Source organism: Ambystoma mexicanum, chromosome 11, assembly GCF_040938575.1.
Source record: "Ambystoma mexicanum isolate Mex_15411 chromosome 11, UKY_AmexF1_1, whole genome shotgun sequence".
Classification (NCBI taxonomy): domain Eukaryota; kingdom Metazoa; phylum Chordata; class Amphibia; order Caudata; family Ambystomatidae; genus Ambystoma; species Ambystoma mexicanum.
Window position 1 is genome coordinate 61,523,565 of NC_090934.1, and position 24,521 is coordinate 61,548,085.

Genomic DNA, 24,521 nt, shown 5'->3' on the forward strand with positions numbered 1-24,521 from the left:
TTTGTGTAGGACAGCTTTCAGGAATTTGAAGTCATTGGCGGACTACCTTGGATAAGGTAAATCCTCCCCTGGCAAGCCCCTCGGAAGTGCTTTTTCAGACCAGGTGTCTCTGCAATAAATGAGAACTCCTCTTCCTCCCCACCCCCGGCTGTTACCTAAAGTGTGATCCTCCCACGTTGGATGTTGTTCATGTGGCTATAGAAGGATCCCTTTTATCTGGATGCTCTCCAGAAAGTGAAGGTTTGATGCTTAATAATAACTTCTTATAACCTGAGGGTTGAGGTGTCTCGGGAGGATAGCTCAGGTGCAACATGCTTGCCTTGGAAGCAAGAAAACATGGAGCACCACAGATTCGATCCCCAGGAGCGCGCTTAGCATGTTATAAATAACCTATCATGTCATATCGTATCCAGGCCATCAGGATTGACAGAACACGTGCCTTACTTCTTGAGCAAAGCCCACATTCGATCCTACTGGCTGGTGCCTTTCCCTCTTCATTCCTCTTCCTTCACCTGGGTCGATGACCCTTTACCACACTCCCACCTGCCCCCTCGCTTCCCGACCTTCTCCCAGCATTTCCCTCAACAATCTTAATTCCTGTTCCACACTGTCAACATTGCCTTGAAAAGTCCCACTCTGCAAATTGTTGAGTCCTCTCTACAAGACGGCCTCCTGACCCCTGCCGCGCGGACTACGAATATAGAAGCGGTGGCTGCACTCAGAGAAAGGGGCAGCTCATCCGTAATGGGCAAGGGGGCATGGAACCACCGGGTCTTGCCTCCTCTCACCCATTGTGGAGGAGCCAGCCCAGTGAAATACGAACACCTTGCATACAGACATAATCACATTGATAGTGTGCGTGGGTCCCAGGGGACATGAATGGCATTTGTTTTACTAGACATTAATGATATATGTCCAGTAAATAATACCACCCCGCACCCTGGACCCCCAGTGCTGGCATACACACATAACCACATTGATTGTGTGCTTGTGTGAGAAGCTTGGGACCCATGGGACAGGCATGTGATTGATTTTACTGGGCATCTATGATAGATGTCCAGTAAAAAAAACATGCCTGACCCCAGTGCCCCCCAGCACCTCACATACACACAATAACATTCATCATGGGCGTGTGGGGATCAGGAGCAGGCATGGCATTTTTTACTGGGTATGCCCAAGAATGAATGCCAGCCCAGTTCACTGGGATTCCTAGCGCCTCACATGCAATCTGAGGCCTGACCCCTAAACCTCCCAGTGCCTTGCATGTACACACACTTGATTATCTGTGCATGTGAGGCTCTGGAGGGCAATGAGGGAAGGAATGCCATTTATTAATGGGCATCCGATAGATGCCCAGTAAAAAATAACATGACTGGCCCCCCAGCACCTTGCACGCAGACTTTTAATGTACTTGGATTATCACTTGTAGTTTCCACATTACACTGTACTTGGCTTTCCTCTTTGGTTCTTCTGGATCACGATTATCACCTTGTAGCTTCTACAATTCACCCTACATGGGTTTCCTCTTCAGTTCTTCTAGATAGCAAATATCACATGGCAGTTCCACAATATACCCTCCTTGGTTTTCTTTGCCGGTTCTTCTGGATACCGATTATCACTGTGTGGCTTCCACAATTCACTCTACTTAGTTTTCCCCTTTGGTTGTTCTGGATAGCAAATATCACCTTGTAATTTCCAAAATACACCCTGCTTGGTATTCCTCACTGGTCCTTCTGGATAGCGATTAACAATTGTACTTTCCACAATACACCCTTATTGGTATTCCTCTCCGTTCTTCTGGATAGTGATTATTACTTGTAGAGTCCACCATGCACCTACTGGGTATTCCTCTCCGGTTCTTCTGGATAGTGATTATTACTTGTAGTTTCCACCATGCACCTACTGGGTATTCATCTCCGGTTCTTCTGGATAGTGATTATTACTTGTAGTTTCCACCATGCACCCAACTAGGTATTCCTCTCCGGTTCTTCTGGATACCGATTATCACTGTGTGGCTTCCACAATTCACTCTACTTAGTTTTCCCCTTTGGTTGTTCTGGATAGCAAATATCACCTTGTAATTTCCACAATACACCCTCACTGGTCCTTCTGGATAGCGATAAACAATTGTCCTTTCCACAAAAATAATAGTGATTATTACTTGTAGTTTCCACCATGCACCTACTGGTTATTCCTCTCCGGTTCTTCTGGATAGTGATTATTACTTGTAGTGTCCACCATGCACCTTCTGGGTATTCCTCTCTGGTTCTTCTGGATAGTGATTATTACTTGTAGTTTCCACCATGCACCTACTGGTTATTCCTCTCTGGTTCTTCTGGATAGTGATTATGACTTGTAGTTTCCACCATGAACCCTACTGTGTATTTGTGTCCGGTTCTTCTGGATAGTGATTATGACTTGTAGTTTCCATCATGCACCCTTCTGGGTATTCCTCTCTGGTTCTTCTGGATAGTGATTATGACTTGTAGTTTCCACCATGCACCCAACTGGGCATTCCTCTCCGGTTCTTCTGTATAGTGATTATGACTTGTAGTTTCCACCATGCACCCAACTGGGCATTCCTCTCTGGTTCTTCTGGATAGTGATTATGACTTGTAGTTTCCATCATGCACCCTTCTGGGTATTCCTCTCTGGTTCTTCTGGATAGGGATTATGACTTGTAGTTTCCATCATGCACCCTTCTGGGTATTCCTCTCTGGTTCTTCTGGATCGTGATTATGACTTGTAGTTTCCATCATGCACCCTACTGGGTATTCCTCTCTGGTTCTTCTGGATAGTGATTATGACTTGTAGTTTCCACCATGCGCCCAACTGGGCATTCCTCTCCGGTTCTTCTGGATAGTGATTATTACTTGTAGTTTCCACCATGCACCTACTGGGTATTCATCTCCGGTTCTTCTGGATAGTGATTATTACTTGTAGTTTCCACCATGCACCTTCTGGGCATTCCTCTCCGGTTCTTCTGGATAGTGATTATTACTTGTAGTTTCCACCATGCACCTTCTGGGTATTCCTCTCCAGTTCTTCTGGATAGTGATTATTACTTGTAGTTTCCACCATGCACCTACTGTGTATTCCTCTTTTGTTCTTCTGGATAGTGATTATGAATTGTAGTTTCCACCATGCACCCAACTGGGTATTCCTCTCCGGTTCTTCTGGATACCGATTATCACTGTGTGGCTTCCACAATTCACTCTACTTAGTTTTCCCCTTTGGTTGTTCTGGATAGCAAATATCACCTTGTAATTTCTACAATACACCCTGCTTGGTATTCCTCACTGGTCCTTCTGGATAGCGATTAACAATTGTACTTTCCACAATACACCCTTATTGGTATTCCTCTCCGGTTCTTCTGGATAGTGATTATTACTTGTAGTGTCCACCATGCACCTACTGGGTATTCCTATCTGGTTCTTCTGGATAGTGATTATTACTTGTAGTTTCCACCATGCACCTACTGGGTATTCCTCTCCGGTTCTTCTGGATAGTGATTACTACTTGTAGTTTCCACCATGCACCTTCTGGGTATTCCTCTCCGGTTCTTCTGGATAGTGATTTTGACTTGTAGTTTCCACCATGAACCCTACTGTGTATTTGTGTCCGGTTCTTCTGGATAGTGATTATGACTTGTAGTTTCCACCATGCACCCAACTGGGCATTCCTCTCCGGTTCTTCTGGATAGTGATTATGATTTATAGTTTCCATCATGCACCCTTCTGGGTATTCCTCTCTGGTTCTTCTGGATAGTGATTATGACTTGTAGTTTCCATCATGCACCCTTCTGGGTATTCCTCTCTGGTTCTTCTGGATCGTGGTTATTACTTGTAGTTTCCATCATGCACCCTACTGGGTATTCCTCTCTGGTTCTTCTGGATAGTGATTATGACTTGTAGTTTCCACTATGCGCCCAACTGGGCATTCCTCTCCAGTTCTTCAGGATAGTGATTATGACTTGTAGTTTCCACCATGCACCCTACTGTGTATTCATCTCTGGTTCTTCTGGATAGTGATTATGACTTGTAGTTTTCACCATGCACCCTACTGTGTATTTGTGTCCGGTTCTTCTGGATAGTGATTATGACTTGTAGTTTCCACCATGCACCCTACTGTGTATTCATCTCCGGTTCTTCTGGATAGTGATTATGACTTGTAGTTTCCACCATGCACCCTACTGTGTATTCATCTCCGGTTCTTCTGGATAGTGATCATGACTTGTAGTTTCCACCATGCACCCTACTGTGTATTTGTGTCCGGTTCTTCTGGATAGTGATTATGACTTGTAGTTTCCATCATGCATGCTTCTGGGTATTCCTCTCTGGTTCTTCTGGATAGTGATTATGACTTGTAGTTTCTACCATGCACCCAACTGGGCATTCCTCTCCGGTTCTTCTGGATAGTGATTATGACTTGTAGTTTCCACCATGCACCGAACTGGGCATTCCTCTCCGGTTCTTCTGGATAGTGATTATGACTTGTAGTTTCCATCATGCACCCTTCTGGGTATTCCTCTCCGGTCCATCTGGATAGTGATTATGACTTGTAGTTTCCATCATGTACCCTTCTGAGTATTCCTCTCTGGTTCTTCTGGATCGTGATTATGACTTGTAGTTTCCATCATGCGCCTAACTGGGCATTCCTCTCCGGTTCTTCTGGATAGTGATTATGACTTGTAGTTTCCACCATGCACCCTACTGGGTATTCCTCTCCGGTTCTTCTGGATAGTGATTATTACTTGTAGTTTCCACCATGCACCTTCTGGGTATTCCTCTCCGGTTCTTCTGGATAGTGATTATGACTTGTAGTTTCCACCATGAACCCTACTGTGTATTTGTGTCCGGTTCTTCTGGATAGTGATCATGACTTGTAGTTTCCATCATGCACCCTTCTGGGTATTCCTCTCCGGTTCTTCTGGATAGTGATTATTACTTGTAGTTTCCACCATGCACCTTCTGGGTATTCCTCTCCGGTTCTTCTGGATAGTGATTATTACTTATAGTTTCTACCATGCACCTACTGTGTATTCCTCTTTTGTTCTTCTGGATAGTGATTATGACTTGTAGTTTCCATCATGCACCCTTCTGGGTATTCCTCTCCGGTTCTTCTAGATAGTGATTATTACTTGTAGTTTCCACCATGCACCCTACTGTGTATTCATCTCTGGTTCTTCTGGATAGTGATTATGACTTGTAGTTTTCACCATGCACCCTACTGTGTATTTGTGTCCGGTTCTTCTGGATAGTGATTATGACTTGTAGTTTCCACCATGCACCCTACTGTGTATTCATCTCCGGTTCTTCTGGATAGTGATTATGACTTGTAGTTTCCACCATGCACCCTACTGTGTATTCATCTCCGGTTCTTCTGGATAGTGATCATGACTTGTAGTTTCCACCATGCACCCTACTGTGTATTTGTGTCCGGTTCTTCTGGATAGTGATTATGACTTGTAGTTTCCATCATGCACGCTTCTGGGTATTCCTCTCTGGTTCTTCTGGATAGTGATTATGACTTGTAGTTTCTACCATGCACCCAACTGGGCATTCCTCTCCGGTTCTTCTGGATAGTGATTATGACTTGTAGTTTCCACCATGCACCGAACTGGGCATTCCTCTCCGGTTCTTCTGGATAGTGATTATGACTTGTAGTTTCCATCATGCACCCTTCTGGGTATTCCTCTCCGGTCCATCTGGATAGTGATTATGACTTGTAGTTTCCATCATGTACCCTTCTGAGTATTCCTCTCTGGTTCTTCTGGATCGTGATTATGACTTGTAGTTTCCATCATGCGCCTAACTGGGCATTCCTCTCCGGTTCTTCTGGATAGTGATTATGACTTGTAGTTTCCACCATGCACCCTACTGGGTATTCCTCTCCGGTTCTTCTGGATAGTGATTATTACTTGTAGTTTCCACCATGCACCTTCTGGGTATTCCTCTCCGGTTCTTCTGGATAGTGATTATGACTTGTAGTTTCCACCATGAACCCTACTGTGTATTTGTGTCCGGTTCTTCTGGATAGTGATCATGACTTGTAGTTTCCATCATGCACCCTTCTGGGTATTCCTCTCCGGTTCTTCTGGATAGTGATTATTACTTGTAGTTTCCACCATGCACCTTCTGGGTATTCCTCTCCGGTTCTTCTGGATAGTGATTATTACTTGTAGTTTCCACCATGCACCTTCTGGGTATTCCTCTCCGGTTCTTCTAGATAGTGATTATTACTTGTAGTTTCCACCATGCACCTACTGTGTATTCCTCTTTTGTTCTTCTGGATAGTGATTATGAATTGTAGTTTTCACCATGCACCCAACTGGGTATTCCTCTCCGGTTCTTCTGGATACCGATTATCACTGTGTGGCTTCCACAATTCACTCTACTTAGTTTTCCCCTTTGGTTGTTCTGGATAGCAAATATCACCTTGTAATTTCTACAATACACCCTGCTTGGTATTCCTCACTGGTCCTTCTGGATAGCGATTAACAATTGTACTTTACACAATACACCCTTATTGGTATTCCTCTCCGGTTCTTCTGGATAGTGATTATTACTTGTAGTGTCCACCATGCACCTACTAGGTATTCCTATCTGGTTCTTCTGGATAGTGATTATTACTTGTAGTTTCCACCATGCACCTACTGGGTATTCCTCTCCGGTTCTTCTGGATAGTGATTATTACTTGTAGTTTCCACCATGCACCTTCTGGGTATTCCTCTCCGGTTCTTCTGGATAGTGATTATGACTTGTAGTTTCCACCATGAACCCTACTGTGTATTTGTGTCCGGTTCTTCTGGATAGTGATTATGACTTGTAGTTTCCATCATGCACCCTTCTGGGTATTCCTCTCTGGTTCTTCTGGATAGTGATTATGACTTGTAGTTTCCACCATGCACCCAACTGGGCATTCCTCTCCGGTTCTTCTGGATAGTGATTATGACTTATAGTTTCCATCATGCACCCTTCTGGGTATTCCTCTCTGGTTCTTCTGGATAGTGATTATGACTTGTAGTTTCCATCATGCACCCTTCTGGGTATTCCTCTCTGGTTCTTCTGGATCGTGGTTATGACTTGTAGTTTCCATCATGCACCCTACTGGGTATTTCTCTCTGGTTCTTCTGGATAGTGATTATGACTTGTAGTTTCCACTATGCGCCCAACTGGGCATTCCTCTCCGGTTCTTCTGGATAGTGATTATGACTTGTAGTTTCCACCATGCACCCTACTGTGTATTCATCTCCGGTTCTTCTGGATAGTGATTATGACTTGTAGTTTCCACCATGCACCCTACTGTGTATTTGTGTCCGGTTCTTCTGGATAGTGATTATGACTTGTAGTTTCCATCATGCACGCTTCTGGGTATTCCTCTCTGGTTCTTCTGGATAGTGATTATGACTTGTAGTTTCCACCATGCACCCAACTGGGCATTCCTCTCCGGTTCTTCTGGATAGTGATTATGACTTGTAGTTTCCACCATGCACCCTACTGGGTATTCCTCTCCGGTTCTTCTGGATAGTGATTATTACTTGTAGTTTCCACCATGCACCTTCTGGGTATTCCTCTCCGGTTCTTCTGGATAGTGATTATGACTTGTAGTTTCCACCATGAACCCTACTGTGTATTTGTGTCCGGTTCTTCTGGATAGTGATTATGACTTGTAATTTCCACCATGCACCCTACTGGGTATTCCTCTCCGGTTCTTCTGGATAGTGATTATTACTTGTAGTTTCCACCATGCACCTTCTGGGTATTCCTCTCCGGTTCTTCTGGATAGTGATTATGACTTGTAGTTTCCACCATGAACCCTACTGTGTATTTGTGTCCGGTTCTTCTGGATAGTGATCATGACTTGTAGTTTCCATCATGCACCCTTCTGGGTATTCCTCTCTGGTTCTTCTGGATAGTGATTATGACTTGTAGTTTCCACCATGCACCCAACTGGGCATTCCTCTCCGGTTCTTCTGGATAGTGATTATGACTTGTAGTTTCCATCATGCGCCTAACTGGGCATACCTCTCCGGTTCTTCTGGATAGTGATTATGACTTGTAGTTTCCACCATGCACCCTACTGGGTATTCCTCTGCGGTTCTTCTGGATAGTGATTATTACTTGTAGTTTCCACCATGCACCTTCTGGGTATTCCTCTCCGGTTCTTCTGGATAGTGATTATGACTTGTAGTTTCCACCATGAACCCTACTGTGTATTTGTGTCCGGTTCTTCTGGATAGTGATTATGACTTGTAATTTCCACCATGCACCATACTGTGTATTTGTGTCCGGTTCTTCTGGATAGTGATCATGACTTGTAGTTTCCATCATGCACCCTTCTGGGTATTCCTCTCTGGTTCTTCTGGATAGTGATCATGACTTGTAGTTTCCACCATGCACCCAACTGGGCATTCCTCTCCGGTTCTTCTGGATAGTGATTATGACTTGTAGTTTCCACCATGCACCCAACTGGGCATTCCTCTCCGGTTCTTCTGGATAGTGATTATGACTTGTAGTTTCCATCATGCACCCTTCTGGGTATTCCTCTCCGGTTCCTCTGGATAGTGATTATAACTTGTAGTTTTCATCATGTACCCTTCTGGGTATTCCTCTCTGGTTCTTCTGGATCGTGATTATGACTTGCAGTTTCCATTATGCGCCTAACTGGGCATTCCTCTCTGGTTCTTCTGGATAGTGATTATGACTTGTAGTTTCCACCATGCACCCTACTGGGTATTCCTCTCCGGTTCTTCTGGATAGTGATTATTACTTGTAGTTTCCACCATGCACCTTCTGGGTATTCCTCTCCGGTTCTTCTGGATAGTGATTATGACTTGTAGTTTCCACCATTAACCCTACTGTGTATTTGTGTCCGGTTCTTCTGGATAGTGATTATGACTTGTAATTTCCACCATGCACCATACTGTGTATTTGTGTCCGGTTCTTCTGGATAGTGATCATGACTTGTAGTTTCCATCATGCACCCTTCTGGGTATTCCTCTCCGGTTCTTCTGGATAGTGATTATTACTTGTAGTTTCCACCATGCACCTACTGTGTATTCCTCTTTAGTTCTTCTGGATAGTGATTATGAATTGTAGTTTCCACCATGCACCCAACTGGGTATTCCTCTCCGGTTCTTCTGGATACCGATTATCACTGTGTGGCTTCCACAATTCACTCTACTTAGTTTTCCCCTTTGGTTGTTCTGGATAGCAAATATCACCTTGTAATTTCTACAATACACCCTGCTTGGTATTCCTCACTGGTCCTTCTGGATAGCGATTAACATTTGTACTTTCCACAATACACCCTTATTGGTATTCCTCTCCGGTTCTTCTGGATAGTGATTATTACTTGTAGTGTCCACCATGCACCTACTGGGTATTCCTATCTGGTTCTTCTGGATAGTGATTATTACTTGTAGTTTCCACCATGCACCTACTGGGTATTCCTCTCCGGTTCTTCTGGATAGTGATTATTACTTGTAGTTTCCGCCATGCACCTTCTGGGTATTCCTCTCCGGTTCTTCTGGATAGTGATTATGACTTGTAGTTTCCACCATGAACCCTACTGTGTATTTGTGTCCGGTTCTTCTGGATAGTGATTATGACTTGTAGTTTCCATCATGCACCCTTCTGGGTATTCCTCTCTGGTTCTTCTGGATAGTGATTATGACTTGTAGTTTCCACCATGCACCCAACTGGGCATTCCTCTCCGGTTCTTCTGGATAGTGATTATGACTTATAGTTTCCATCATGCACCCTTCTGGGTATTCCTCTCTGGTTCTTCTGGATAGTGATTATGACTTGTATTTTCCATCATGCACCCTTCTGGGTATTCCTCTCTGGTTCTTCTGGATCGTGGTTATAACTTGTAGTTTCCATCATGCACCCTACTGGGTATTCCTCTCTGGTTCTTCTGGATAGTGATTATGACTTGCAGTTTCCACTATGCGCCCAACTGGGCATTCCTCTCCGGTTCTTCTGGATAGTGATTATGACTTGTAGTTTCCACCATGCACCCTACTGTGTATTCATCTCTGGTTCTTCTGGATAGTGATTATGACTTGTAGTTTTCACCATGCACCCTACTGTGTATTTGTGTCCGGTTCTTCTGGATAGTGCTTATGACTTGTAGTTTCCACCATGCACCCTACTGTGTATTCATCTCCGGTTCTTCTGGATAGTGATTATGACTTGTAGTTTCCACCATGCACCCTACTGTGTATTCATCTCCGGTTCTTCTGGATAGTGATCATGACTTGTAGTTTCCACCATGCACCCTACTGTGTATTTCTGTCCGGTTCTTCTGGATAGTGATTATGACTTGTAGTTTCCATCATGCACGCTTCTGGGTATTCCTCTCTGGTTCTTCTGGATAGTGATTATGACTTGTTGTTTCCACCATGCACCCAACTGGGCATTCCTCGCCGGTTCTTCTGGATAGTGATTATGACTTGTTGTTTCCACCATGCACCCAACTGGGCATTTCTCTCCGGTTCTTCTGGATAGTGATTATGACTTGTAGTTTCCATCATGCACCCTTCTGGGTATTCCTCTCTGGTTCTTCTGGATCGTGATGATGACTTGTAGTTTCCATCATGCACCCTACTGGGTATTCCTCTCTGGTTCTTCTGGATAGTGATTATGACTTGTAGTTTCCACCATGCGCCCAACTGGGCATTCATCTCCGGTTCATCTGGATACTGAGTATTACTTGTAGTTTCCACCATGCACCTACTGGGTATTCATCTCCGGTTCTTCTGGATAGTGATTATTACTTGTAGTTTCCACCATGCACCTTCTGGGTATTCCTCTCCGGTTCTTCTGGATAGTGATTATTACTTGTAGTTTCCACCATGCACCTTCTGGGTATTCCTCTCCGGTTCTTCTGGATAGTGATTATTACTTGTAGTTTCCACCATGCACCTACTGTGTATTCCTCTTTTGTTCTTCTGGATAGTGATTATGAATTGTAGTTTCCACCATGCACCCAACCGGGTATTCCTCTCCGGTTCTTCTGGATACCGATTATCACAGTGTGGCTTCCACAATTCACTCTACTTAGTTTTCCCCTTTGGTTGTTCTGGATAGCAAATATCACCTTGTAATTTCTACAATACACCCTGCTTGGTATTCCTCACTGGTCCTTCTGGATAGTGATTATTACTTGTAGTGTCCACCATGCACCTACTGGGTATTCCTATCTGGTTCTTCTGGATAGTGATTATTACTTGTAGTTTCCACCATGCACCTACTGGGTATTCCTCTCCGGTTCTTCTGGATAGTGATTATTACTTGTAGTTTCCACCATGCACCTTCTGGGTACTCCTCTCCGGTTCTTCTGGATAGTGATTATGACTTGTAGTTTCCACCATGAACCCTACTGTGTATTTGTGTCCGGTTCTTCTGGATAGTGATTATGACTTGTAGTTTCCATCATGCACCCTTCTGGGTTATCCTCTCTGGTTCTTCTGGATAGTGATTATGACTTGTAGTTTCCACCATGCACCCAACTGGGCATTCCTCTCCGGTTCTTCTGGATAGTGATTATGACTTATAGTTTCCATCATGCACCCTTCTGGGTATTCCTCTCTGGTTCTTCTGGATAGTGATTATGACTTGTAGTTTCCATCATGCACCCTTCTGGGTATTCCTCTCTGGTTCTTCTGGATCGTGGTTATAACTTGTAGTTTCCATCATGCACCCTACTGGGTATTCCTCTCTGGTTCTTCTGGATAGTGATTATGACTTGTAGTTTCCACCATGCACCCTACTGTGTATTCATCTCTGGTTCTTCTGGATAGTGATTATGACTTGTAGTTTTCACCATGCACCCTACTGTGTATTTGTGTCCGGTTCTTCTGGATAGTGATTATGACTTTTAGTTTCCACCATGCACCTTACTGTGTATTCATCTCCGGTTCTTCTGGATAGTGATTATGACTTGTAGTTTCCACCATGCACCCTACTGTGTATTCATCTCCGGTTCTTCTGGATAGTGATCATGACTTGTAGTTTCCACCATGCACCCTACTGTGTATTTCTGTCCGGTTCTTCTGGATAGTGATTATGACTTGTAGTTTCCATCATGCACGCTTCTGGGTATTCCTCTCTGGTTCTTCTGGATAGTGATTATGACTTGTTGTTTCCACCATGCACCCAACTGGGCATTCCTCGCCGGTTCTTCTGGATAGTGATTATGACTTGTTGTTTCCACCATGCACCCAACTGGGCATTTCTCTCCGGTTCTTCTGGATAGTGATTATGACTTGTAGTTTCCATCATGCACCCTTCTGGGTATTCCTCTCTGGTTCTTCTGGATCGTGATGATGACTTGTAGTTTCCATCATGCACCCTACTGGGTATTCCTCTCTGGTTCTTCTGGATAGTGATTATGACTTGTAGTTTCCACCATGCGCCCAACTGGGCATTCATCTCCGGTTCATCTGGATACTGAGTATTACTTGTAGTTTCCACCATGCACCTACTGGGTATTCATCTCCGGTTCTTCTGGATAGTGATTATTACTTGTAGTTTCCACCATGCACCTTCTGGGTATTCCTCTCCGGTTCTTCTGGATAGTGATTATTACTTGTAGTTTCCACCATGCACCTTCTGGGTATTCCTCTCCGGTTCTTCTGGATAGTGATTATTACTTGTAGTTTCCACCATGCACCTACTATGTATTCCTCTTTTGTTCTTCTGGATAGTGATTATGAATTGTAGTTTCCACCATGCACCCAACCGGGTATTCCTCTCCGGTTCTTCTGGATACCGATTATCACAGTGTGGCTTCCACAATTCACTCTACTTAGTTTTCCCCTTTGGTTGTTCTGGATAGCAAATATCACCTTGTAATTTCTACAATACACCCTGCTTGGTATTCCTCACTGGTCCTTCTGGATAGCGATTAACAATTGTACTTTCCACAATACACCCTTATTGGTATTCCTCTCCGGTTCTTCTGGATAGTGATTATTACTTGTAGTGTCCACCATGCACCTACTGGGTATTCCTATCTGGTTCTTCTGGATAGTGATTATTACTTGTAGTTTCCACCATGCACCTACTGGGTATTCCTCTCCGGTTCTTCTGGATAGTGATTATTACTTGTAGTTTCCACCATGCACCTTCTGGGTACTCCTCTCCGGTTCTTCTGGATAGTGATTATGACTTGTAGTTTCCACCATGAACCCTACTGTGTATTTGTGTCCGGTTCTTCTGGATAGTGATTATGACTTGTAGTTTCCATCATGCACCCTTCTGGGTTATCCTCTCTGGTTCTTCTGGATAGTGATTATGACTTGTAGTTTCCACCATGCACCCAACTGGGCATTCCTCTCCGGTTCTTCTGGATAGTGATTATGACTTATAGTTTCCATCATGCACCCTTCTGGGTATTCCTCTCTGGTTCTTCTGGATAGTGATTATGACTTGTAGTTTCCATCATGCACCCTTCTGGGTATTCCTCTCTGGTTCTTCTGGATCGTGGTTATAACTTGTAGTTTCCATCATGCACCCTACTGGGTATTCCTCTCTGGTTCTTCTGGATAGTGATTATGACTTGTAGTTTCCACCATGCACCCTACTGTGTATTCATCTCTGGTTCTTCTGGATAGTGATTATGACTTGTAGTTTTCACCATGCACCCTACTGTGTATTTGTGTCCGGTTCTTCTGGATAGTGATTATGACTTTTAGTTTCCACCATGCACCTTACTGTGTATTCATCTCTGGTTCTTCTGGATAGTGATTATGACTTGTAGTTTCCATCATGCACGCTTCTGGGTATTCCTCTCTGGTTCTTCTGGATTGCGATTAACAATTGTACTTTCCACAATACACCCTTATTGATATTCCTCTCCGGTTCTTCTGGATAGTGATTATTACTTGTAGTGTCCACCATGCACCTACTGGGTATTCCTATCTGGTTCTTCTGGATAGTGATTATTACTTGTAGTTTCCACCATGCACCTACTGGGTATTCCTCTCCGGTTCTTCTTGATAGTGATTATTACTTGTAGTTTCCACCATGCACCTTCTGGGTATTCCTCTCTGGTTCTTCTGGATAGTGATTATGACTTGTAGTTTCCACCATGAACCCTACTGTGTATTTGTGTCCGGTTCTTCTGGATAGTGATTATGACTTGTAGTTTCCATCATGCACCCTTCTGGGTATTCCTCTCTGGTTCTTCTGGATAGTGATTATGACTTGTAGTTTCCACCATGCACCCAACTGGGCATTCCTCTCCGGTTCTTCTGGATAGTGATTATGACTTGTAGTTCTTCTGGATAGTGATTATTACTTCTGGGTATTCCTCTCTGGTTCTTCTGGATCGTGGTTATGACTTGTAGTTTCCATCATGCACCCTACTGGGTATTCCTCTCTGGTTCTTCTGGATAGTGATTATGACTTGTAGTTTCCACCATGCACCCAACTGGGCATTCCTCTCCGGTTCTTCTGGATACCGATTATCACTGTGTGGCTTCCACAATTCACTCTACTTAGTTTTCCCCTTTGGTTGTTCTGGATAGCAAATATCACCTTGTAATTTCTACAATACACCCTGCTTGGTATTCCTCACTGGTCCTTCTGGATAGCGATTAACAATTGTACTTTCCACAATACACCCTTATTGGTATTCCTCTCCGGTTCTTCTGGATAGTGATTATTACTTGTAGTGTCCACCATGCACCTACTGGGTATTCCTATCTGGTTCTTCTGGATAATGATTATTACTTGTAGTTTCCACCATGCACCTACTGGGTATTCCTCTCTGGTTCTTCTGGATAGTGATTATTACTTGTAGTTTCCACCATGCACCTTCTGGGTATTCCTCTCCGGTTCTTCTGGATAGTGATTATGACTTGTAGTTTCCACCATGAACCCTACTGTGTATTTGTGTCCGGTTCTTCTGGATAGTGATTATGACTTGTAGTTTCCATCATGCACCCTTCTGGGTATTCCTCTCTGGTTCTTCTGGATAGTGATTATGACTTGTAGTTTCCACCATGCACCCAACTGGGCATTCCTCTCCGGTTCTTCTGGATAGTGATTATGACTTGTAGTTTCCATCATGCACCCTTCTGGGCATTCCTCTCTGGTTCTTCTGGATAGTGATTATGACTTGTAGTTTTCATCATTCACCCTTCTGGGTATTCCTCTCTGGTTCTTCTGGATCGTGGTTATGACTTGTAGTTTCCATCATGCACCCTACTGGGTATTCCTCTCTGGTTCTTCTGGATAGTGATTATGACTTGTAGTTTCCACCATGCACCCTACTGTGTATTCATCTCTGGTTCTTCTGGATAGTGATTATGACTTGTAGTTTTCACCATGCACCCTACTGTGTATTTGTGTCCGGTTCTTCTGGATAGTGATTATGACTTGTAGTTTCCACCATGCACCCTACTGTGTATTCATCTCCGGTTCTTCTGGATAGTGATTATGACTTGTAGTTTCCACCATGCACCCTACTGTGTATTCATCTCCGGTTCTTCTGGATAGTGATTATGACTTGTAGTTTCCACCATGAACCCTACTGTGTATTTGTGTCCGGTTCTTCTGGATAGTGATCATGACTTGTAGTTTCCATCATGCACCCTTCTGGGTATTCCTCTCTGGTTCTTCTGGATAGTGATTATGACTTGTAGTTTCCACCATGCACCCAACTGGGCATTCCTCTCCGGTTCTTCTGGATAGTGATTATGACTTGTAGTTTCCATCATGCGCCTATCTGGGCATACCTCTCCGGTTCTTCTGGATAGTGATTATGACTTGTAGTTTCCACCATGCACCCTACTGGGTATTCCTCTCCGGTTCTTCTGGATAGTGATTATTACTTGTAGTTTCCACCATGCACCTTCTGGGTATTCCTCTCCGGTTCTTCTGGATAGTGATTATGACTTGTAGTTTCCACCATGAACCCTACTGTGTATTTGTGTCCGGTTCTTCTGGATAGTGATTATGACTTGTAATTTCCACCATGCACCATACTGTGTATTTGTGTCCGGTTCTTCTGGATAGTGATCATGACTTGTAGTTTCCATCATGCACCCTTCTGGGTATTCCTCTCTGGTTCTTCTGGATAGTGATCATGACTTGTAGTTTCCACCATGCACCCAACTGGGCATTCCTCTCCGGTTCTTCTGGATAGTGATTATGACTTGTAGTTTCCATCATGCACCCAACTGGGCATTCCTCTCCGGTTCTTCTGGATAGTGATTATGACTTGTAGTTTCCATCATGCACCCTTCTGGGTATTCCTCTCCGGTTCCTCTGGATAGTGATTATGACTTGTAGTTTTCATCATGTACCCTTCTGGGTATTCCTCTCTGGTTCTTCTGGATCGTGATTATGACTTGTAGTTTCCATTATGCGCCTAACTGGGCATTCCTCTCTGGTTCTTCTGGATAGTGATTATGACTTGTAGTTTCCACCATGCACCCTACTGGGTATTCCTCTCCGGTTCTTCTGGATAGTGATTATTACTTGTAGTTTCCACCATGCACCTTCTGGGTATTCCTCTCCGGTTCTTCTGGATAGTGATTATGACTTGTAGTTTCCACCATTAACCCTACTGTGTATTTGTGTCCGGTTCTTCTGGATAGTGATTATGACTTGTAATTTCCACCATGCACCATACTGTGTATTTGTGTCCGGTTCTTCTGGATAGTGATCATGACTTGTAGTTTCCATCATGCACCCTTCTGGGTATTCCTCTCCGGTTCTTCTGGATAGTGATTATTACTTGTAGTTTCCACCATGCACCTACTGTGTATTCCTCTTTAGTTCTTCTGGATAGTGATTATGAATTGTAGTTTCCACCATGCACCCAACTGGGTATTCCTCTCTGGTTCTTCTGGATACCGATTATCACTGTGTGGCTTCCACAATTCACTCTACTTAGTTTTCCCCTTTGGTTGTTCTGGATAGCAAATATCACCTTGTAATTTCTACAATACACCCTGCTTGGTATTCCTCACTGGTCCTTCTGGATAGCGATTAACATTTGTACTTTCCACAATACACCCTTATTGGTATTCCTCTCCGGTTCTTCTGGATAGTGATTATTACTTGTAGTGTCCACCATGCACCTACTGGGTATTCCTATCTGGTTCTTCTGGATAGTGATTATTACTTGTAGTTTCCACCATGCACCTACTGGGTATTCCTCTCCGGTTCTTCTGGATAGTGATTATTACTTGTAGTTTCCGCCATGCACCTTCTGGGTATTCCTCTCTGGTTCTTCTGGATAGTGATTATGACTTGTAGTTTCCACCATGAACCCTACTGTGTATTTGTGTCCGGTTCTTCTGGATAGTGATTATGACTTGTAGTTTCCATCATGCACCCTTCTGGGTATTCCTCTCTGGTTCTTCTGGATAGTGATTATGACTTGTAGTTTCCACCATGCACCCAACTGGGCATTCCTCTCCGGTTCTTCTGGATAGTGATTATGACTTATAGTTTCCATCATGCACCCTTCTGGGTATTCCTCTCTGGTTCTTCTGGATAGTGATTATGACTTGTATTTTCCATCATGCACCCTTCTGGGTATTCCTCTCTGGTTCTTCTGGATCGTGGTTATAACTTGTAGTTTCCATCATGCACCCTACTGGGTATTCCTCTCTGGTTCTTCTGGATAGTGATTATGACTTGCAGTTTCCACTATGCGCCCAACTGGGCATTCCTCTCCGGTTCTTCTGGATAGTGATTATGACTTGTAGTTTCCACCATGCACCCTACTGTGTATTCATCTCTGGTTCTTCTGGATAGTGATTATGACTTGTAGTTTTCACCATGCACCCTACTGTGTATTTGTGTCCGGTTCTTCTGGATAGTGCTTATGACTTGTAGTTTCCACCATGCACCCTACTGTGTATTCATCTCCGGTTCTTCTGGATAGTGATTATGACTTGTAGTTTCCACCATGCACCCTACTGTGTATTCATCTCCGGTTCTTCTGGATAGTGATCATGACTTGTAGTTTCCACCATGCACCCTACTGTGTATTTGTGTCCGGTTCTTCTGGATAGTGATTATGACTTGTAGTTTCCATCATGCACGCTTCTGGGTATTCCTCTCTGGTTCTTCTGGATAGTGATTATGACTTGTTGTTTCCACCATGCACCCAACTGGGCATTCCTCACCGGTTCTTCTGGATAGTGATTATGACTTGTTGTTTCCACCATGCACCCAACTGGGCATTTCTCTCCGGTTCTTCTGGATAGTGATTATGACTTGTAGTTTCCATCATGCACCCTTCTGGGTATTCCTCTCTGGTTCTTCTGGATCGTGATGATGACTTGTAGTTTCCATCATGCACCCTACTGGGTATTCCTCTCTGGTTCTTCTGGATAGTGATTATGACTTGTAGTTTCCACCATGCGCCCAACTGGGCATTCATCTCCGGTTCTTCTGGATACTGAGTATTACTTGTAGTTTCCACCATGCACCTACTGGGTATTCATCTCCGGTTCTTCTGGATAGTGATTATTACTTGTAGTTTCCACCATGCACCTTCTGGGTATTCCTCTCCGGTTCTTCTGGATAGTGATTATTACTTGTAGTTTCCACCATGCACCTTCTGGGTATTCCTCTCCGGTTCTTCTGGATAGTGATTATTACTTGTAGTTTCCACCATGCACCTACTGTGTATTCCTCTTTTGTTCTTCTGGATAGTGATTATGAATTGTAGTTTCCACCATGCACCCAACCGGGTATTCCTCTCCGGTTCTTCTGGATACCGATTATCACAGTGTGGCTTCCACAATTCACTCTACTTAGTTTTCCCCTTTGGTTGTTCTGGATAGCAAATATCACCTTGTAATTTCTACAATACACCCTGCTTGGTATTCCTCACTGGTCCTTCTGGATAGCGATTAACAATTGTACTTTCCACAATACACCCTTATTGGTATTCCTCTCCGGTTCTTCTGGATAGTGATTATTACTTGTAGTGTCCACCATGCACCTACTGGGTATTCCTATCTGGTTCTTCTGGATAGTGATTATTACTTGTAGTTTCCACCATGCACCTACTGGGTATTCCTCTCCGGTTCTTCTGGATAGTGATTATTACTTGTAGTTTCCACCATGCACCTTCTGGGTACTCCTCTCCGGTTCTTCTGGATAGTGATTATGACTTGTAGTTTCCACCATGAACCCTACTGTGTATTTGTGTCCGGTTCTTCTGGATAGTGATTATGACTTGTAGTTTCCATCATGCACCCTTCTGGGTTATCCTCTCTGGTTCTTCTGGATAGTGATTATGACTTGTAGTTTCCACCATGCACCCAACTGGGCATTCCTCTCCGGTTCTTCTGGATAGTGATTATGACTTATAGTTTCCATCATGCACCCTTCTGGGTATTCCTCTCTGGTTCTTCTGGATAGTGATTATGACTTGTAGTTTCCATCATGCACCCTTCTGGGTATTCCTCTCTGGTTCTTCTGGATCGTGGTTATAACTTGTAGTTTCCATCATGCACCCTACTGGGTATTCCTCTCTGGTTCTTCTGGATAGTGATTATGACTTGTAGTTTCCACCATGCACCCTACTGTGTATTCATCTCTGGTTCTTCTGGATAGTGATTATGACTTGTAGTTTTCACCATGCACCCTACTGTGTATTTGTGTCCGGTTCTTCTGGATAGTGATTATGACTTTTAGTTTCCACCATGCACCTTACTGTGTATTCATCTCTGGTTCTTCTGGATAGTGATTATGACTTGTAGTTTCCATCATGCACGCTTCTGGGTATTCCTCTCCGGTTCTTCTGGATTGCGATTAACAATTGTACTTTCCACAATACACCCTTATTGATATTCCTCTCCGGTTCTTCTGGATAGTGATTATTACTTGTAGTGTCCACCATGCACCTACTGGGTATTCCTATCTGGTTCTTCTGGATAGTGATTATTACTTGTAGTTTCCACCATGCACCTACTGGGTATTCCTCTCCGGTTCTTCTTGATAGTGATTATTACTTGTAGTTTCCACCATGCACCTTCTGGGTATTCCTCTCTGGTTCTTCTGGATAGTGATTATGACTTGTAGTTTCCACCATGAACCCTACTGTGTATTTGTGTCCGGTTCTTCTGGATAGTGATTATGACTTGTAGTTTCCATCATGCACCCTTCTGGGTATTCCTCTCTGGTTCTTCTGGATAGTGATTATGACTTGTAGTTTCCACCATGCACCCAACTGGGCATTCCTCTCCGGTTCTTCTGGATAGTGATTATGACTTGTAGTTCTTCTGGATAGTGATTATTACTTCTGGGTATTCCTCTCTGGTTCTTCTGGATCGTGGTTATGACTTGTAGTTTCCATCATGCACCCTACTGGGTATTCCTCTCTGGTTCTTCTGGATAGTGATTATGACTTGTAGTTTCCACCATGCACCCAACTGGGCATTCCTCTCCGGTTCTTCTGGATACCGATTATCACTGTGTGGCTTCCACAATTCACTCTACTTAGTTTTCCCCTTTGGTTGTTCTGGATAGCAAATATCACCTTGTAATTTCTACAATACACCCTGCTTGGTATTCCTCACTGGTCCTTCTGGATAGCGATTAACAATTGTACTTTCCACAATACACCCTTATTGGTATTCCTCTCCGGTTCTTCTGGATAGTGATTATTACTTGTAGTGTCCACCATGCACCTACTGGGTATTCCTATCTGGTTCTTCTGGATAATGATTATTACTTGTAGTTTCCACCATGCACCTACTGGGTATTCCTCTCTGGTTCTTCTGGATAGTGATTATTACTTGTAGTGTCCACCATGCACCTACTAGGTATTCCTATCTGGTTCTTCTGGATAGTGATTATTACTTGTAGTTTCCACCATGCACCTACTGGGTATTCCTCTCCGGTTCTTCTGGATAGTGATTATTACTTGTAGTTTCCACCATGCACCTTCTGGGTATTCCTCTCCGGTTCTTCTGGATAGTGATTATGACTTGTAGTTTCCACCATGAACCCTACTGTGTATTTGTGTCCGGTTCTTCTGGATAGTGATTATGACTTGTAGTTTCCATCATGCACCCTTCTGGGTATTCCTCTCTGGTTCTTCTGGATAGTGATTATGACTTGTAGTTTCCACCATGCACCCAACTGGGCATTCCTCTCCGGTTCTTCTGGATAGTGATTATGACTTATAGTTTCCATCATGCACCCTTCTGGGTATTCCTCTCTGGTTCTTCTGGATAGTGATTATGACTTGTAGTTTCCATCATGCACCCTTCTGGGTATTCCTCTCTGGTTCTTCTGGATCGTGGTTATGACTTGTAGTTTCCATCATGCACCCTACTGGGTATTTCTCTCTGGTTCTTCTGGATAGTGATTATGACTTGTAGTTTCCACTATGCGCCCAACTGGGCATTCCTCTCCGGTTCTTCTGGATAGTGATTATGACTTGTAGTTTCCACCATGCACCCTACTGTGTATTCATCTCCGGTTCTTCTGGATAGTGATTATGACTTGTAGTTTCCACCATGCACCCTACTGTGTATTTGTGTCCGGTTCTTCTGGATAGTGATTATGACTTGTAGTTTCCATCATGCACGCTTCTGGGTATTCCTCTCTGGTTCTTCTGGATAGTGATTATGACTTGTAGTTTCCACCATGCACCCAACTGGGCATTCCTCTCCGGTTCTTCTGGATAGTGATTATGACTTGTAGTTTCCACCATGCACCCTACTGGGTATTCCTCTCCGGTTCTTCTGGATAGTGATTATTACTTGTAGTTTCCACCATGCACCTTCTGGGTATTCCTCTCCGGTTCTTCTGGATAGTGATTATGACTTGTAGTTTCCACCATGAACCCTACTGTGTATTTGTGTCCGGTTCTTCTGGATAGTGATTATGACTTGTAATTTCCACCATGCACCCTACTGGGTATTCCTCTCCGGTTCTTCTGGATAGTGATTATTACTTGTAGTTTCCACCATGCACCTTCTGGGTATTCCTCTCCGGTTCTTCTGGATAGTGATTATGACTTGTAGTTTCCACCATGAACCCTACTGTGTATTTGTGTCCGGTTCTTCTGGATAGTGATCATGACTTGTAGTTTCCATCATGCACCCTTCCGGGTATTCCTCTCTGGTTCTTCTGGATAGTGATTATGACTTGTAGTTTCCACCATGCACCCAACTGGGCATTCCTCTCCGGTTCTTCTGGATAGTGATTATGACTTGTAGTTTCCATCATGCGCCTAACTGGGCATACCTCTCCGGTTCTTCTGGATAGTGATTATGACTTGCAGTTTCCACCATGCACCCTACTGGGTATTCCTCTCCGGTTCTTCTGGATAGTGATTATTACTTGTAGTTTCCACCATGCACCTTCTGGGTATTCCTCTCCGGTTCTTCTGGATAGTGATTATGACTTGTAGTTTCCACCATGAACCCTACTGTGTATTTGTGTCCGGTTCTTCTGGATAGTGATTATGACTTGTAATTTCCACCATGCACCATACTGTGTATTTGTGTCCGGTTCTTCTGGATAGTGATCATGACTTGTAGTTTCCATCATGCACCCTTCTGGGTATTCCTCTCTGGTTCTTCTGGATAGTGATCATGACTTGTAGTTTCCACCATGCACCCAACTGGGCATTCCTCTCCGGTTCTTCTGGATAGTGATTATGACTTGTAGTTTCCATCATGCACCCTTCTGGGTATTCCTCTCCGGTTCCTCTGGATAGTGATTATGACTTGTAGTTTTCATCATGTACCCTTCTGGGTATTCCTCTCTGGTTCTTCTGGATCGTGATTATGACTTGTAGTTTCCATTATGCGCCTAACTGGGCATTCCTCTCTGGTTCTTCTGGATAGTGATTATGACTTGTAGTTTCCACCATGCACCCTACTGGGTATTCCTCTCCGGTTCTTCTGGATAGTGATTATTACTTGTAGTTTCCACCATGCACCTTCTGGGTATTCCTCTCCGGTTCTTCTGGATAGTGATTATGACTTGTAGTTTCCACCATTAACCCTACTGTGTATTTGTGTCCGGTTCTTCTGGATAGTGATTATGACTTGTAATTTCCACCATGCACCATACTGTGTATTTGTGTCCGGTTCTTCTGGATAGTGATCATGACTTGTAGTTTCCATCATGCACCCTTCTGGGTATTCCTCTCCGGTTCTTCTGGATAGTGATTATTACTTGTAGTTTCCACCATGCACCTACTGTGTATTCCTCTTTAGTTCTTCTGGATAGTGATTATGAATTGTAGTTTCCACCATGCACCCAACTGGGTATTCCTCTCCGGTTCTTCTGGATACCGATTATCACTGTGTGGCTTCCACAATTCACTCTACTTAGTTTTCCCCTTTGGTTGTTCTGGATAGCAAATATCACCTTGTAATTTCTACAATACACCCTGCTTGGTATTCCTCACTGGTCCTTCTGGATAGCGATTAACATTTGTACTTTCCACAATACACCCTTATTGGTATTCCTCTCCGGTTCTTCTGGATAGTGATTATTACTTGTAGTGTCCACCATGCACCTACTGGGTATTCCTATCTGGTTCTTCTGGATAGTGATTATTACTTGTAGTTTCCACCATGCACCTACTGGGTATTCCTCTCCGGTTCTTCTGGATAGTGATTATTACTTGTAGTTTCCGCCATGCACCTTCTGGGTATTCCTCTCCGGTTCTTCTGGATAGTGATTATGACTTGTAGTTTCCACCATGAACCCTACTGTGTATTTGTGTCCGGTTCTTCTGGATAGTGATTATGACTTGTAGTTTCCATCATGCACCCTTCTGGGTATTCCTCTCTGGTTCTTCTGGATAGTGATTATGACTTGTAGTTTCCACCATGCACCCAACTGGGCATTCCTCTCCGGTTCTTCTGAATAGTGATTATGACTTATAGTTTCCATCATGCACCCTTCTGGGTATTCCTCTCTGGTTCTTCTGGATAGTGATTATTACTTGTAGTTTCCACCATGCACCTTCTGGGTATTCCTCTCCGGTTCTTCTGGATAGTGATTATTACTTGTAGTTTCCACCATGCACCTTCTGGGTATTCCTCTCCGGTTCTTCTGGATAGTGATTATTACTTGTAGTTTCCACCATGCACCTACTGTGTATTCCTCTTTTGTTCTTCTGGATAGTGATTATGAATTGTAGTTTCCACCATGCACCCAACCGGGTATTCCTCTCCGGTTCTTCTGGATACCGATTATCACAGTGTGGCTTCCACAATTCACTCTACTTAGTTTTCCCCTTTGGTTGTTCTGGATAGCAAATATCACCTTGTAATTTCTACAATACACCCTGCTTGGTATTCCTCACTGGTCCTTCTGGATAGCGATTAACAATTGTACTTTCCACAATACACCCTTATTGGTATTCCTCTCCGGTTCTTCTGGATAGTGATTATTACTTGTAGTGTCCACCATGCACCTACTGGGTATTCCTATCTGGTTCTTCTGGATAGTGATTATTACTTGTAGTTTCCACCATGCACCTACTGGGTATTCCTCTCCGGTTCT